Source organism: Petaurus breviceps, unplaced genomic scaffold, assembly GCF_028583685.1.
Source record: "Petaurus breviceps papuanus isolate PSGF00001 unplaced genomic scaffold, PetGlider_PUasm1.0 90825, whole genome shotgun sequence".
NCBI lineage: Eukaryota > Metazoa > Chordata > Mammalia > Diprotodontia > Petauridae > Petaurus > Petaurus breviceps.
In genome coordinates, this window is record NW_027187353.1 from 18,925,867 (window position 1) to 18,939,507 (window position 13,641).

Consider the following 13,641-nt stretch of genomic DNA (forward strand, 5'->3'; position numbering starts at 1 on the left):
GAAAAAAGGAAGAGGGGGAGGGAGGGAGGAAGAGAAAGAACACAAGGTTTCTAAGTTTAATCAGAGAATGCTAATATACAATGGAGGAATTCAGAACTGTCACCATAATTCAGCCACTGTGATCATTTTTAGATACTTTGGTTGTTGGTGGGAGGAAGTGGCTTCACTACTTTCTTAATTAGTCATCATTCAAACAGCACCCTAGGGGTCAGAGTGTAGGCCCACAGGCCATAGAGAATATTCTTTGGCTTTTGTAGTTGTCTGAAAAGTGAATACAGAGCAATAATTCAGATAAATTCACCTGCCCTAGAATATTCTCATGGCAAAATACAACAAGGAAAAATGGATTTTGGACTTTTTCAGAAGATACCTCACTAAGATGGCCATCTTTAATAGTGGAAAAAACAAAACAAAACAAAACAACTATTAGCCTTGAAGTCTAAGAGTCAGGGTTCGAGTCATGGCTGGTTCTGTCACTCTGCATAGCAAGGGGAGGAATTCTGTCGACCAGAGACAATCGGGTACCTTTTCTATTCCTGATGAAACTCTGTAACACATTAATAGGGCCATGACAGGAGAACACAGGAAAGCTAGCCTAGGGAGCTGGTTATGCAAAAGTCATCTCCTTTTCTTTATAGACATGGTAACTGCACCAATGCCCAGGAGAAGGCCACAAGGTGCTTGTCAAAGGTGCCATGCTGTATTTGTGAAAAAGATGGGTAAATACAGGCTGGATGAGAGGAGAGGGAGGAGTAGTATTTGGGGCTGGCTAAATGAATTATGGGATCCCCAACGTAAGTGTTAATATCCACTTGGAGGGAGACCTCTAGTGCAGTGTCTGTGTCAGGGATCTGCCCTTGACCTTGCTTGGCTCACCATTTTTATCAGCGACTTGAATAGCAAGCTTGTCTGACACAAAAGTGGTAGGGCTAGCTAATACATCAATAGGAGAAGGACAAGGACTCTGACAGGTGACTTCACTGATGCAGAACTTTCCAGGTAAGGAAGCTCCTTCTACTAATTTAAATGACCACCTTAGCTGTAAGTGATAAACTTGGAGAGCTGACCAGAGCATTGAGCCCTGAAGTGATGTGTCCAGGGTCACAAAGCCATGATGTGTCAGAGGCAGAATGGGAGCCCAATCCTCCTGGCCGAGGTTGACTTTTATCTATGACAGCAGCTACCACTCACCTCACTAGGCTGGATCACCTCAGCTGAAGTCTAATAACAATAAATCATTTGAAAAATGCAGGATATTCAACAACAATTCCTTTGAGACAAAGGCCTGGGGCCTTTAGCAGGCTTGATGGGTGTTGGTCAGCTCTTTAGTGAATCAAGAATGTGACGGATGTGAGTGCTCACTCTGCTGCCACTGCTGGTGCAAAAGCACAAGGAGGCAACTGCAAAGGACTGAAGGAGAGCGGTTCCCTCTCTGCTGGGGTGGCCTTGTGTAATGGAAATGCAAATTTAAAGATCTTCCCTGCCCCTAGGCCCTTTGATAGGCTTAAGAGACTCTGAGAACCTTCCTTGATTTGAAAAAATACTCTGCCTCCTAATAGGCTGAATGTGGTCACATGGAGCCTGTGGCAAGAGGCTTGGTTTTCAGGAATGCCCATACCTTGATGCTGTGTGATTGGGCAGTGGGTCAAGAGGGTGGTTACATTCTCTGACCCAGGAGAAGGCTATATAATCCCTGATGTGAGGCTTTGCTTTGGGGCTCACTTTGAGAAGTGTTCTGTGATTTGATCAGATGAGACTCTGGGAAGCCGTTGTTGAGAGCCCCCCGGCTTTAAAAAACCCAGATGTTGATATGGTATGGATGTAATGGTTGGACAGTTTGGAAACCTGTCTACTTGATCTGTTTCTCTGTCTTGATAATTCTGTCTGTATACTCTGAAGTTCGGGGTGCTGACCTTTTCCCCCTGAACTAGGTAAACGATACATATTTGATTGATTAAAGTAAGCTTGTTAACCCATTTTGAGTTGCTTTCCTTTAGCAAAGCAGATCTAAGAACCTGTATTGGCAGCCACCCTGGGGACGCTGGGGTGCTTGCTGCTACGCTGTGGCCCCCTACCACCAGTGTCCTGGGCTGGTCTGTTTTCTGGGACTGACGCTCTGCTGGCCCAGTCCTGGAGAACCAGGGATGCCTTGAAGCCATGATGAGGCAACACACAAAGTATGACTGAAAAGGCATGTACAATGTGACAGCCATGAGAGATAATCCTATCCTAGGCTGTGTTAAGAATGAGGAAGTGGGGTGGCTAGGTGGCACAGTGAGTAAAGCGCCAGCCCTGGAGTCAGGAAGACCCAAGTTCAGTTCCAGCCTCAGACACTTAACATCCACACAAAAAAAACTAGCCGTGTAACCTCGGGCAAGTTACTTAACCCCAACTGCCCTCCAAAAGGCAAAAAAAAGAAAAAAAAAGAATGAGGAAGCAATGGTTTGGTGAAACTGCCCTGGGCAGCTCTGGGCACCATGTGTTAGGAAAGACAGAAACAGCCTGGAGTGTACAGAGAAGAGGGGAACAAAGGTGGTGAAAAGATGGCAGAACATGCCATGTGCAAGAGCCAGCAGGAGGGAGCAGGATTCGAATGAGTGGGAGGCTTGTGCCATTTCATCCAAAGGAAGCAGGGAGGGAGGGGATAAGCATTCATTGATATATGTTCCATTCTGGGCACTGTGCTAAGGGCTTTACAAGTATGATTTCATTTGATCCTCACAAGCTTACAAGGAAGGTGCTGTTAACTCATCCCTGTTTTATAATTGAGAAAACTGAGGAAGACAGAGGGTAAGAGACTAACCCAGGGTCACACAGCTAGTAAGTGTGTGAGGACAGATCTGAATTCAGATCTTCCTGATTCCAGTTCGAGAATACGAACCGCGTTGCCACCTAGCAGCTGGAATGAGCAACGGAATTAAGGGTGGTGCTCATTGAGAGGCAGACTTGAACTTGAGGAAAGAAAAACCTTCCTAACAATTAGAACCAGCTCACAAAAGCATCAGATGCCTTAATAGTAGTGGGTTCTCCTTCATTAAAGACCTACCAGTAGAAGTCTACAGTGCTGGGACTACCTGGGCTGTGCGTCCTCGAAGGCTCCTCCCAACTTAGATACTGCTGTCTGGACTGGGCCAATGAGATGGCAGGAGTGGGGTGAAGGAAGGAATCTTCTGATAATACTGGCTGCCCAAGGAGGGAGAAGGACAACTTTTTTACTTGCTCTGGGACAGAGGAAAGACTCAAGGGCAGAGGAGAGAAAGAAGAACGTGCATGACCATCACCCCAATTGTTTCAGCTGTTTTTCAATGACAGCACCAGGGATGTGATTGATTTTCCCTAGCTTTAGTAACTAATTTAGGAACTATATGAAACAGCAAAATTACCACTGTGCTGATAAGAGTAGAAACTCAGTATTGTTGTGGGTAGAAACGGGAAAGGCAGATTGGAAATGTGTTTCAGTTTACAAGAAGTCATTTAGCTACTTGAATGTGTCATAAAAGATAATGGAAGAGTAGAGAGAGCACTGAATTGAGGGGCAGAAGTCCAGAGTTTAAACCCCAGCTGTGTTACTATCTGTGTGACCTTGGGAAGTCACTGCCCCTCTCTGGGCTCTACCTTCTTCCTCTATAATATGGAGAAATTCTCGTAGCTGACATCTAAGGTGATATCCAGCCCTATATTAATTATCCCATTATCTTTAAAGTCTGTTCCAGATGTGAACCTTATCATCTGTGATCTGGGAGGAAAAATGCAAACTGCAGAAATATCAAAGCAATCTCTCTGAGAGGGTGAATCACTGTTTTAACAGAAATTTCTGAAATGTTTAAAAACAAATGAAACATTTTTCATTAGTTACCATGTCTTTCCTCATTTATGAAATAACTTGACTAGGATTAGAACATCTAGAAAATTTCAAAGGAGCGTAAGAAGACTAGAGTCTAAAGTCTTTGTTTTATTGATGTGGAAACCGAGGCCCACAGATGTTAAAGAGACTGAACTAAGGTCACAAAAATAGTAAATACCAGAACTAGATCTTCTGAATCCAAATCGGAAGCAGAAATGCTCCTATTGAATGCGTCCTGTATGACATAGGCTTCACGTGTGCACGTAGACCAGAGGAGGGGGATAAAGAACAGAAGAGGTGGTGAAAGAGACAAAAGGAAGGTCATTTAGTCATAGAGTGAAAACAAGATTTAGGGCACAAACAGGAATCCCACAGGATGAGGAGTGGAAGGTAGGAAGAAAGATGTACAAGGGAAGGGAGAACCCATGAAGTCACTACAATATTAAGAGATGCATGAACCCAGATCTTCTGACTCTAAAATAGGAGTGACCAAATTCCTAACATTAAGGATTTGTAGATACACACCCACCCATACCCCTTATATGCATCTGAAAATATTTCTTTGAAAATTCAAGACTTTTATATCAAATTTGAGAACTGCTCTGAAGTCTATGGTTGCTTCTTTTTAATGTTTCAAAATATTTCCTCCAAAAAGGGGCAAGTTAGGGTCAAGATCCACAGTGGTTATTAACTGGCTGGGCAGAGACAGAAGGAACCATGTCTAGCCAAGAGCAGATATTAGTTATACACCAAGAAACACCAGCATGGTAAGCTGTTCTTGTTAGTGTAAAGAGATGGCCTCACATTAAGGAAAGACTCACTGAGCAAACACTGTAGTAAGTAAGCATCCGTTAGCTAATGACAAAGAAAACTGGGCACCATTGGAGGCCCATCTCAAGTCCTGCTACACACACTGAGACACTCACTACCAAGACAGCTGCTTGATGTTAACACACTGTCCTAGCAAGGACAAAGGCACCAAACCCAACTTCCCCGAACTGAAAGAACATGTGACCAGAGTCCTTTCTCCAGTCACAACTCCATCCTCTGCACGGCTTCTCATCAGTGTTTCAGTCTTTGACATATGCTGCACCCTTCTCACGCCCACATTGATGGACCTTTCTGGGCCCTCTGGGGAATGCTCAACTTTAACTGTCTAGACACTAGAATATTCTAAGCCTCTCAGCCACCCAAGATTACAGGAAGAGTACAAGGCTCGGGTCATCTGGCTACTATTTTGCCCTCCCATTAATACTGGCTCCAGGAATGACTAGAGGGTGTTTATTTAAGTCCTAACTCACCCCCCTTGATTACCTCCTTCCTCTTTTCTGTTATGGATTCTTTCCTAATGACTATCAATTGCCATTGCTGCTGCCCCAGTGATGAACAACTAACATGTATACAAGCTCTTTAAGGTTGACACAGTACCTCCCTTACAGCAATTCTGAGAGAAAGGGAGTGGAAATGCTGCTGTCCCCACTTGATAGATGAGGACACTGACAAGGTCATATAATCCCCAAGGCCCAATGTCTCCTGGGCCCCAGTTCAGTTTTTTTCTCTGCCCTGATTGACTTGTTCAAAACAAGCAACTGCACAAGGTCCCTCTCAAATCTTTGGCAACTTGAACAAGGCTTGAATTTTCTGGTGTTGTAAAAAAAAAATTCATACATATGCATCTCTTCTAAACCTGGTGCACTCACACTTTGGAATATCTGTTAAAGGAAAAGAAATGTCTCTTGTCATATATTCAGTTTGTAAATATAGAGCAGAAAAAGCAAAATAATGCATCACCTCTTATTGTTCTATCTGTAGGGAAAGGAAATAATATTAACTAGGGAAATGGTTAATATTTATTTCTTCTGTTACACAGTAGGGCCTTGGGGGAAAGCAGTAAAATGTAAAGGCACTAGTAGTTACCATATCATCAGGCACACTACCTAGTTAAACACTGTGTTCAGCTGAGAGTGATGTGAACTTCTAGAACTCAGCCAATTATACCTGTGTGGAGAGTTAAAAAAAAGGGTGGGGGTGGGGGTGGGTGGGGGTAGAGCAGAGTCAGAATTCAAAATTGAATCCTGGTACTGCAAGGAGGCAGTGTGACCAGAGGACACAGAAGGGCAAAGGTGTGAAGAGACAGGTAGGAAGGGGCCAGGTTGTAAATGGTCTGTCTGAAATGCCAAACACAATTTGATATCTGATGCTTGAAAGAGGAGCCATTAAGGGTTCTCTCTCTGTATGGCAGGAGTTCCCAGTGGACTTGTCTTGGCTCTCAGACATTTCCCACGTTTATCAATGGCTTGGATAAAGGCACATAACACTCCCTAGTGATACAGAACAGTGTGGCTTACTTTATACACTGGATGACAGGAGAGAATTTAGGGCAGATATAGTAGGATTAAAACTGAATAGGGCTAAATACAAAGCCACCCCCTTGGGTCCTAACATCAATCTCAGAAATACAACATGGAGTACATTGTCTGAAATGGAGGATTTGGAAGACTATAAACCAAAAATGAGTCAACAGTGTGTGTGGTAGCCAAAAGAGGGCATGTTACTTAAGAGAAACCATGAGTGACCAGAGGTCTTGGGTCCAAATACCTCCTCTGAAGCTGCCTGCTATGACCGTTGAGCAAGTCACTTAAACCTCTGGGTCTCAGTCTCTTCAAGTGCAAAAATGGGGGTGGGAGGCAGGGGGGTAGGAGGGATAAGTGGTCTGGAGGGCCTGTGAGTTCCAGCTCCAGATGTCTCATCCTATTATTTTAGGTATTGTTTCAATTCTGGGATCCTGTCAAGCACAAACCTGTGCAGGTATGGGTACGCTGATCCTCACAGAGGTCGCTTCCAGCTCTGTGACACTCAGAATGACCAACAATTTGATTTAAATCCCCAAGTTATTCTTGCTATAGAAAAATCACGAGAAAAAAGTGAGAGGAAAACAGGAGCAATCAGCCGGCAGCATACTCAGAAACATGCACACAGCTGCCAAAGTCATTTCCCTAAGACACAGGTTTGCCAGCAAGCTGGTTTTTCAGGACCACTGCTTTTCCAATAAAATGCAAACTTCTCTCCTCTGGTGTTTAAAGCCCCCCACAAGTTAGCTCCTTCTTCTCTCTCCAGACTGACTACTCACATAGCACGTCTTCCTTTTCTTAGCCAAGGTGACCCATTAACAATCCCCAAGCTCCAATTTTTTTCAGTCATTTCCGACCCTTCTATGGGCTCTTCTATCTCCTCTGGAAAAGTCACTTGCCTCACTCCTTCAAGGCTTAGCTCAGACACCACGAAATCTTTCTGGACATTCCCAGAGATTAGGCTTCTTCCCTCTCCTCACATTACTTTTTACTGGCTTCTCTGTGCACACCATCATGGTACCAGTGGAAAATAAATTCATCAAGGGCAGGAACTGCTTCATTCTTGTCTTGTAGTGGCTGCATCTTGCAAAGTGCTTCATACCAAAATTAGCACTTAAGAACTGTTTGCTTAGCTGAAAGAATCTGCCTCAATGCCTTCATTTTAAGAGTCTTCCTGAGGCTCAGAGGAAAGATAGTTTGCCCATGATATTAAGTCCAGAGTTCCTGACTCTTCATTTGATCATTCACCTAATGCACCATACTGGAAATGCTCCTTCAAGACTGATTCGAGAATCCTAGACCAGTTTCTCAAAAAAAGCCATCAGGAAAGAATGCTGTCTTCCCCAAAGATGCCCATGAAAACACAGGCCTACTTGCGGCTCCTTTCCCACGATACTCCATTTCCCACCTTCACCACTTTGCAGCCATTGTACCCCCTCACCTCCTGCCTTCTAGTGTTTTTCAAGATTCAGCTCAAATCCCACCTTCTACAGGCAGCCTTTCCCAGGCCCCCAGCCCCTTTCCACCATTGGCACTTTCTAAGATCACCTTCCACTGACAATATTCAAGCTGTTTTTGCATGCTTTCTCCCCCATGCGAATGTGAATTCCTTAAGCGTAAGGACCAAGTTCTTTCCTTCCTTGGTAGCCCCCATGTGCAGTATAGAGCTTGGCACAAAACAGGCCCTTCTAAATGCTTGTTGGCTTGAACAGACTTACTGACCATCAGGAGCAGCTGAAGTTTTGGTTAGTTTTCTTGAAGTTTTCCTTAGGTTGTTTTTCTTTTTTAAATTCTTTATTATAAGGGATGGCTCCCTGAGTAAAGAAGCATATTTAATATTGAAGGGGATATAAAAATGACTTTTTGAAAAAGATTAAAAAGAAAAAAAAAGCCAGCTCTATCCAATTCCAATTCTCAAAATTTCTACTTCTGTGCTTATTTGGGAAGTATTTGCTTTTCTAGTTTTTAAAAATCACATGTTAAGTTCATTTTTTTCTGTTTAACTTTGGTTAGTATGCTCAGACATAAATTTTCTTCCAAGGATTGTTTTATCCACACCCACAGATGCTGGTATGCTGTCTCTTTGTTATCATTTCCTGTAATAATCAAAACAGTTCTGTCATTTCAGAGATTCCATCGTTTCCTCCAACACTGCAGAACTCAATTATTCATCTGGGGGTGGCTGGGTGGTGTAGTGAATAGAACAATGGCCCTAGAATCAGGAGGACCTGAGTTCAAATCCGGCCTCAGACACTTAACACAAAAACTAGCCTTGTGACCCCGGGCAAGTCACTTAACCCCAACTGCCCTCCAAAAAGCAAAAAAAAGAAAAAAGACTCAATTCATCTGTGCCTGACCATCCCATTCAACTCTAATCTTGTGTCTTTCCCAAAGAGCCCAGGGGTACTCCCAGTGTGCCAACAACCTTCCTCACTTTTCTTAGTCTTATGAGGACAGTAGTGGGGACTTGCTTGATCCCCTGTCATCCCTATTCTTTCCATCTTTCCCTGCCAGTCCATCCTCTTCCTCCCATACAGGGCCTTGATAAGGACTTTCCTCTTGCTCTTCAGATAGCCTCACTGGTGACACGCATGCACCTTCTCACCCAACCGGTGCTGATCGCTGATCGACCACTGTGTGATGTTCATTTTTAGTTCACTGGAGATCTCTTAAGTGATTACGGATCTCTCCCAGGAGGCTCTAGAGTGTTCTGGGGTTAGATGTAAGCAGCAGCATCTCTTCTCCCAAAAGGAAAACTGGGAGGATTCCATCACACACAGGGAAATCCCTCTTCAGTCTAGACTCCATGCCGGACCTCCTCCATCAGCGGCAAGGATAAAGCTCCCTGCTTTAGGTCCTGCCCAAGGTTACTCCCAGAGGGTCATGGAACAGCATGATTTCTGCTGTTTGATCTGACAGGGAATCTGCAATGATTCTGACAGATGGCTGGGAGACCTCTGGCTGTAAGAGAACCTATGTGGAAGCATTCTGTTTTAGCTTCATCATCAACAAACAATAAGCACGAGGGTCTCGCATGTGCTACTGGATCTTTTAGCTGATTATGAAGTGGTAAAGATATGGATCTTTTGTGTTTTAAACCAAAGGGCTGCACATACCCTATTAATGTCCTCACTAAGAACACCCTCAATTCAAGCAGAGTAGACTCTCAGGAAGACTTTGTATAGACAGGACAATGTGAATGTAAGCTGGTAGTTACAGATTGTCTTTGGGTCACCATTTCTGGTATTCATAAGTTCCAAAATCCTTTCCAGCCTTTGATATCTTCTCCTTCTACAGATATATCATTGATCAGTCCCCCAATGCCCTCATGGTACAGCTCCTCCAGATCAGTCCCCCTCTGTCTTCACTCAGTCCAGTCCAATGGCTCCTCTCACCTCTGCTCTTTTAATTTCATGTCCATGCTTCAAGGAGCATAACCAGGCCAGGGAAGTGAATTGGTAAGTCAACAAGCATTATTAAGTGTTTACTATATGTCAGGCATTGTGCTAAGCACCAGAGATACAATGAAAGGCAAAAATAGCAACTGCCCTCAAAAGATCACGCTTTAAAGGTGGGGAGACAATGTGTGTAACTAAGGACATACGGGAGCCAGAGCCAGAGCTGGAAGGTGATTTCAGAAGGAAGGGCACTAGCAGCTAAGGGCACTGGGAAAAACCTTTGGCTGGAGGTGAAACTTGAAAGAAGCCAGTGGAGGTTCCCAATGCCAGCTTAGCCCTGAAGCCCAGGCTCAGCAAGGGCTGCCCTAAACTGGAGCCGCAGCAGGGGAGGGGAGCAAAGCAGGCACAGCTGAGTAACACCCTCGAGCCCCAGCAGAAGCAGCAGCTACGGTCAGCTCCACTGGCAGGCAGCTCATCACCTCTCTACAGATGACTCTCAGATTTGTGTCCAGCCCCAGACCTACCTACCAGCTCTCTAACGCAGTGTTTCTCAAACTGTGGGGCAAAACCACATATGGGGACCCAAAAAATATGGCAACAGTGAAAGTTTTCTGAATGCACAATGACCAAAAATCAATTAAAAATCAAATGTATAACGAATCTGAGGTGTCTCTGGCAGTGCTTACCTATGCATTACCATGCAACATCACTGCAGCCTTGGTTTTGCACTGTGCATGCCCTCAGGCCACGTAACTTAATGACTGTGGCCAAACACAAACAGGGGGTGAGTGGGGAGTTTCAGATGCACTGCTCTAATGGGCATTTCCAAAAGAGCACATAATATCTCTCCCTCCAAGCCCTCTGATCGCACATGGCACTGCAGAGGGCACTGCCACCCATGTGCATCATCCCAGTTTGCGATTTCAGTGTCACCCTTGACTCCTCACCCACCTTTGCCCCACAGACGCCATCAGCTGCCTTATCTTGGCATCTGCATCTCTGCTAGTCTCTTGGGTAGTGTCCTTTCTCAGTATTCACCCAGCCACCACAGTCATTCAGAACGTTCTCATCTCTGGCCTAGACTACTGCAACATCCTCCTGCCTCCAGTCTCGCTCCTCTCCAATCAATTCCTCAAACAGCCATGAAGTTCTCAAAGCACAGTTCTAGACAATCGGTCTAACCATGTTCCCTTGTCCCCTGCTCCTATTCAACAGATTCTAGGGGCTCCCTAGAACAAACTATTCTGTTTCACATTTTAAAACTCTTCACACTCTGTCCTCTTCCTATCTTCTCATTTGCCTTACATATTACTTCCAGTCATATAGGCCCTAATACTCCTCACCCAGGATGCTCCAATTTCCATGCCCTCGCCCTGATCATCCCCCAGGCTAGAATGCTCCCCCTCCTCACTTCCACATCTGAGAATCATCTGAGATGCATCTCAAGGGCCACATTCCATAGAAGACCTTTCCTGGTCTCTCTAGGACTAGTGCCTTCCCATTCAAGACCCCCTGAGGTTGAGAAAGAGAGAGAGAGAGAGAGAGAGAGAGTGTGTGTGTATACACACAAAGAGTCACATAACAAAGCAGACATCAAGTGACCTGCACAGTGCCTGGCATATAGTAAATGCTTAATAAATGGTTCACTGAGTCTTCCCATTATACCATGGGACCATGAGAGGTTACACTATTTCAGTTAGCACTGCATTAAGTTGTTTTGAGTCATCTGACATCAACAAACATTCAAGAAATCATCTGCAGGCTATTTTCCATAAGGGTCTCTTGCCAGAGAGGTACAACACAAGCTAAGAACTTGTTGGTTATGTATGTTGTCCCAGGGAGAGGAAATCAGTGTACTCCTCACTCCTCAAAACTAAGTACTCTATACTACAGTAAGATATTTTCCCTCTTTCTATAGCTACTTAACTCCTCTTAGAGCTCAGAAAGGAATTCAGGCAGTTTCAGCAGCTTTAAATATATCAACAATTCCCTCTCTTCTCAGCCTGAGCCTTAAGGGGAGTGAAACATTAGAAAATACCTTGCCTTGGTGTTCTACACAAATCCACAATTGAAAGGTGCCCAGCACACGAGGGTTAGTGTTGACAGCTACCTGAAACAGAACAGAAAAGATAACCATCAGTACTTGTTGGTCCAAAATGGACCTTCATTTCCCACCTAGCTAGGGCTGCACTCCTCTAGACTTTACCATCACACTCCAGAAACCTTATCAAGGAAAGATCTGGTTAGCCCTGGTCTTCCCAACTTCTCAGCATCCCCTGTCCTGGGGTCCCTCCCTTTGACTGGAGAGAATAGAGATGGAGAGCCCCTCCAAGAACCTCCATCTAAGCAGCCATGCCCCCCCCTCCACCCAACATCTTTTAATTTTCTACCCAGCACAGGCTGCATTCTTGGAGTTTGCCATCATGAAACCTCTGCCTTTCCCTTCCTCCTCTTTTCAGCTGCCTTTTGTGTGTTTCTTCTCCTGTGAGACTATAAACTTCTTGAGGGCAGAGACTACCTTTTTTTTTGGGAGGGGGGATGTTTCTAGGCCTTAATACAGTGTTTGGAACTAAGTAGGCCTTTAATAAATACTCAAAGAGTCATGATTCTCCATTAAATTATAGTGTGATTTCAGCCTCCATTCCCCTACTTACACTCTAGGAGCTCCCTCTTGCCTAGAGGATAAAACAGGTTTGGCTTTTCAAGTTTTTCTCAGCTTGGCCCCAACCTATTATTCCAGCCTCATTATGTATTACTTTACTTCCCATACTCGGTCTAGTCACACAGGTCTTCTCTCTGTTCTTAATCCTTAGTGTTCAATCTCCCACCACCCTGGCCTTTACTATGCCACCCCCAAAAGTCTTCCCTCCTCACCTCTTGTCTCATAGAACCCCTTTCCCCCTTCAAGGTACAACTCAAGCCCCACCTTCCATGGAAAGACTTTCCTGACACCCTCAACTGCTAGTGTACTGTATTGCTAATTACCTAAATATAATTTATTTTGAATTTGTTCTGTGAATATACTGATGCACATATATGCTATCTCCCTCAATATAGTGTAAACTTCTTTGGAGCAAGAATTTTTCACTTTTTAGATTTGTAACCTCAAAAACTAAAATGTGTGTCAACTGCATAACTGTGGTTGAAAAAAAAATCTACTTAGCTAGGCTGGTCCTCTGATGACAGATACACACTCAAAGTCTGTTCTACATAGTAAACTTAAGCTCCGCTGATATAGCTTTCTAGATCTAAGAATCACCTCCAAATAGCAAGGAGGTCTTAAAAGATGTCAGGAGATGTTTGACAACAAACAAAATTTACAAAGAAATTTGTGTATTTGGGTGTATGCTATCTGACACTCAAACCAGGCCTATTAAGTAGGTAGTATAATTATAATTATTCTTGGTTTACAGACAGGGAAAATGAGGCAAAGAATAAGTAACTTCTCTAATTTCAAATAGTTGAGTGGCAGAGTTCAAGCACATGTTTCCTGACATCAAAACAAATACTCTTTGCTTTAGCCATAAGAAAAAACCAGATTACTAAAAAATCATTTTCTTTCTTAACCTGAATTTCTTTATTAGAAAGTCAGTAAATGTCAAGAATTAAAAATTTTTGACAGATATGTAGCTGGAAGTTACAGGTAGGGCAAAGGACTCAATACCTTTACCAACTATTTTCCCATTATAAAAATTATGCAATCTATGCCGACAGCAAAGCTAACATTAAAAAATTAGAATGACCAGCAAGAATGGGGGGAGGGGGGAGTTGATAGCTGAATTTTTCAAATTTCAGGATAGAACAGAAAAAGTGGACTTTTAGGAGCCAAGATTGTTGAAACACATGGGAATTTGGTAAAGTGGAAAAATCAGTGCCTCCAGCAGTTAAAGGATTTCGACTTGAATCCCTCTTCTGACACCAAATGCCGGGGGAGCTTGGCCAAGAAGCTTTATCACCCCAGGAACTCATTTCCTCACCTAAAAGAGGACTGAAGGTTGGACCAGAGATTCTTGGAGGCCTTTCTAGGTTTAGATCTTTGATTATGGAA

General features: G+C 43.9%; 1 protein-coding gene across 10 annotated transcripts in view; it reads right to left on the bottom strand.

Moving 5' to 3' along the window:
- The window catches only part of PEAK1 (pseudopodium enriched atypical kinase 1), a 280,555-nt gene that overhangs the window by 203,304 nt on the left and 63,610 nt on the right, over positions 1 to 13,641 (bottom strand). For 7 of the 10 annotated variants that reach the window (XM_069071426.1, XM_069071430.1, XM_069071427.1 and 4 more), the window contains one exon: positions 11,632 to 11,703. The gene's annotated coding sequence lies outside the window, so the exon portion shown is untranslated. The remainder of the gene's footprint in view (positions 1 to 11,631; positions 11,704 to 13,641) is intronic. The other 3 variants (XM_069071434.1, XM_069071435.1, XM_069071433.1) reach the window with 1 other exon arrangement.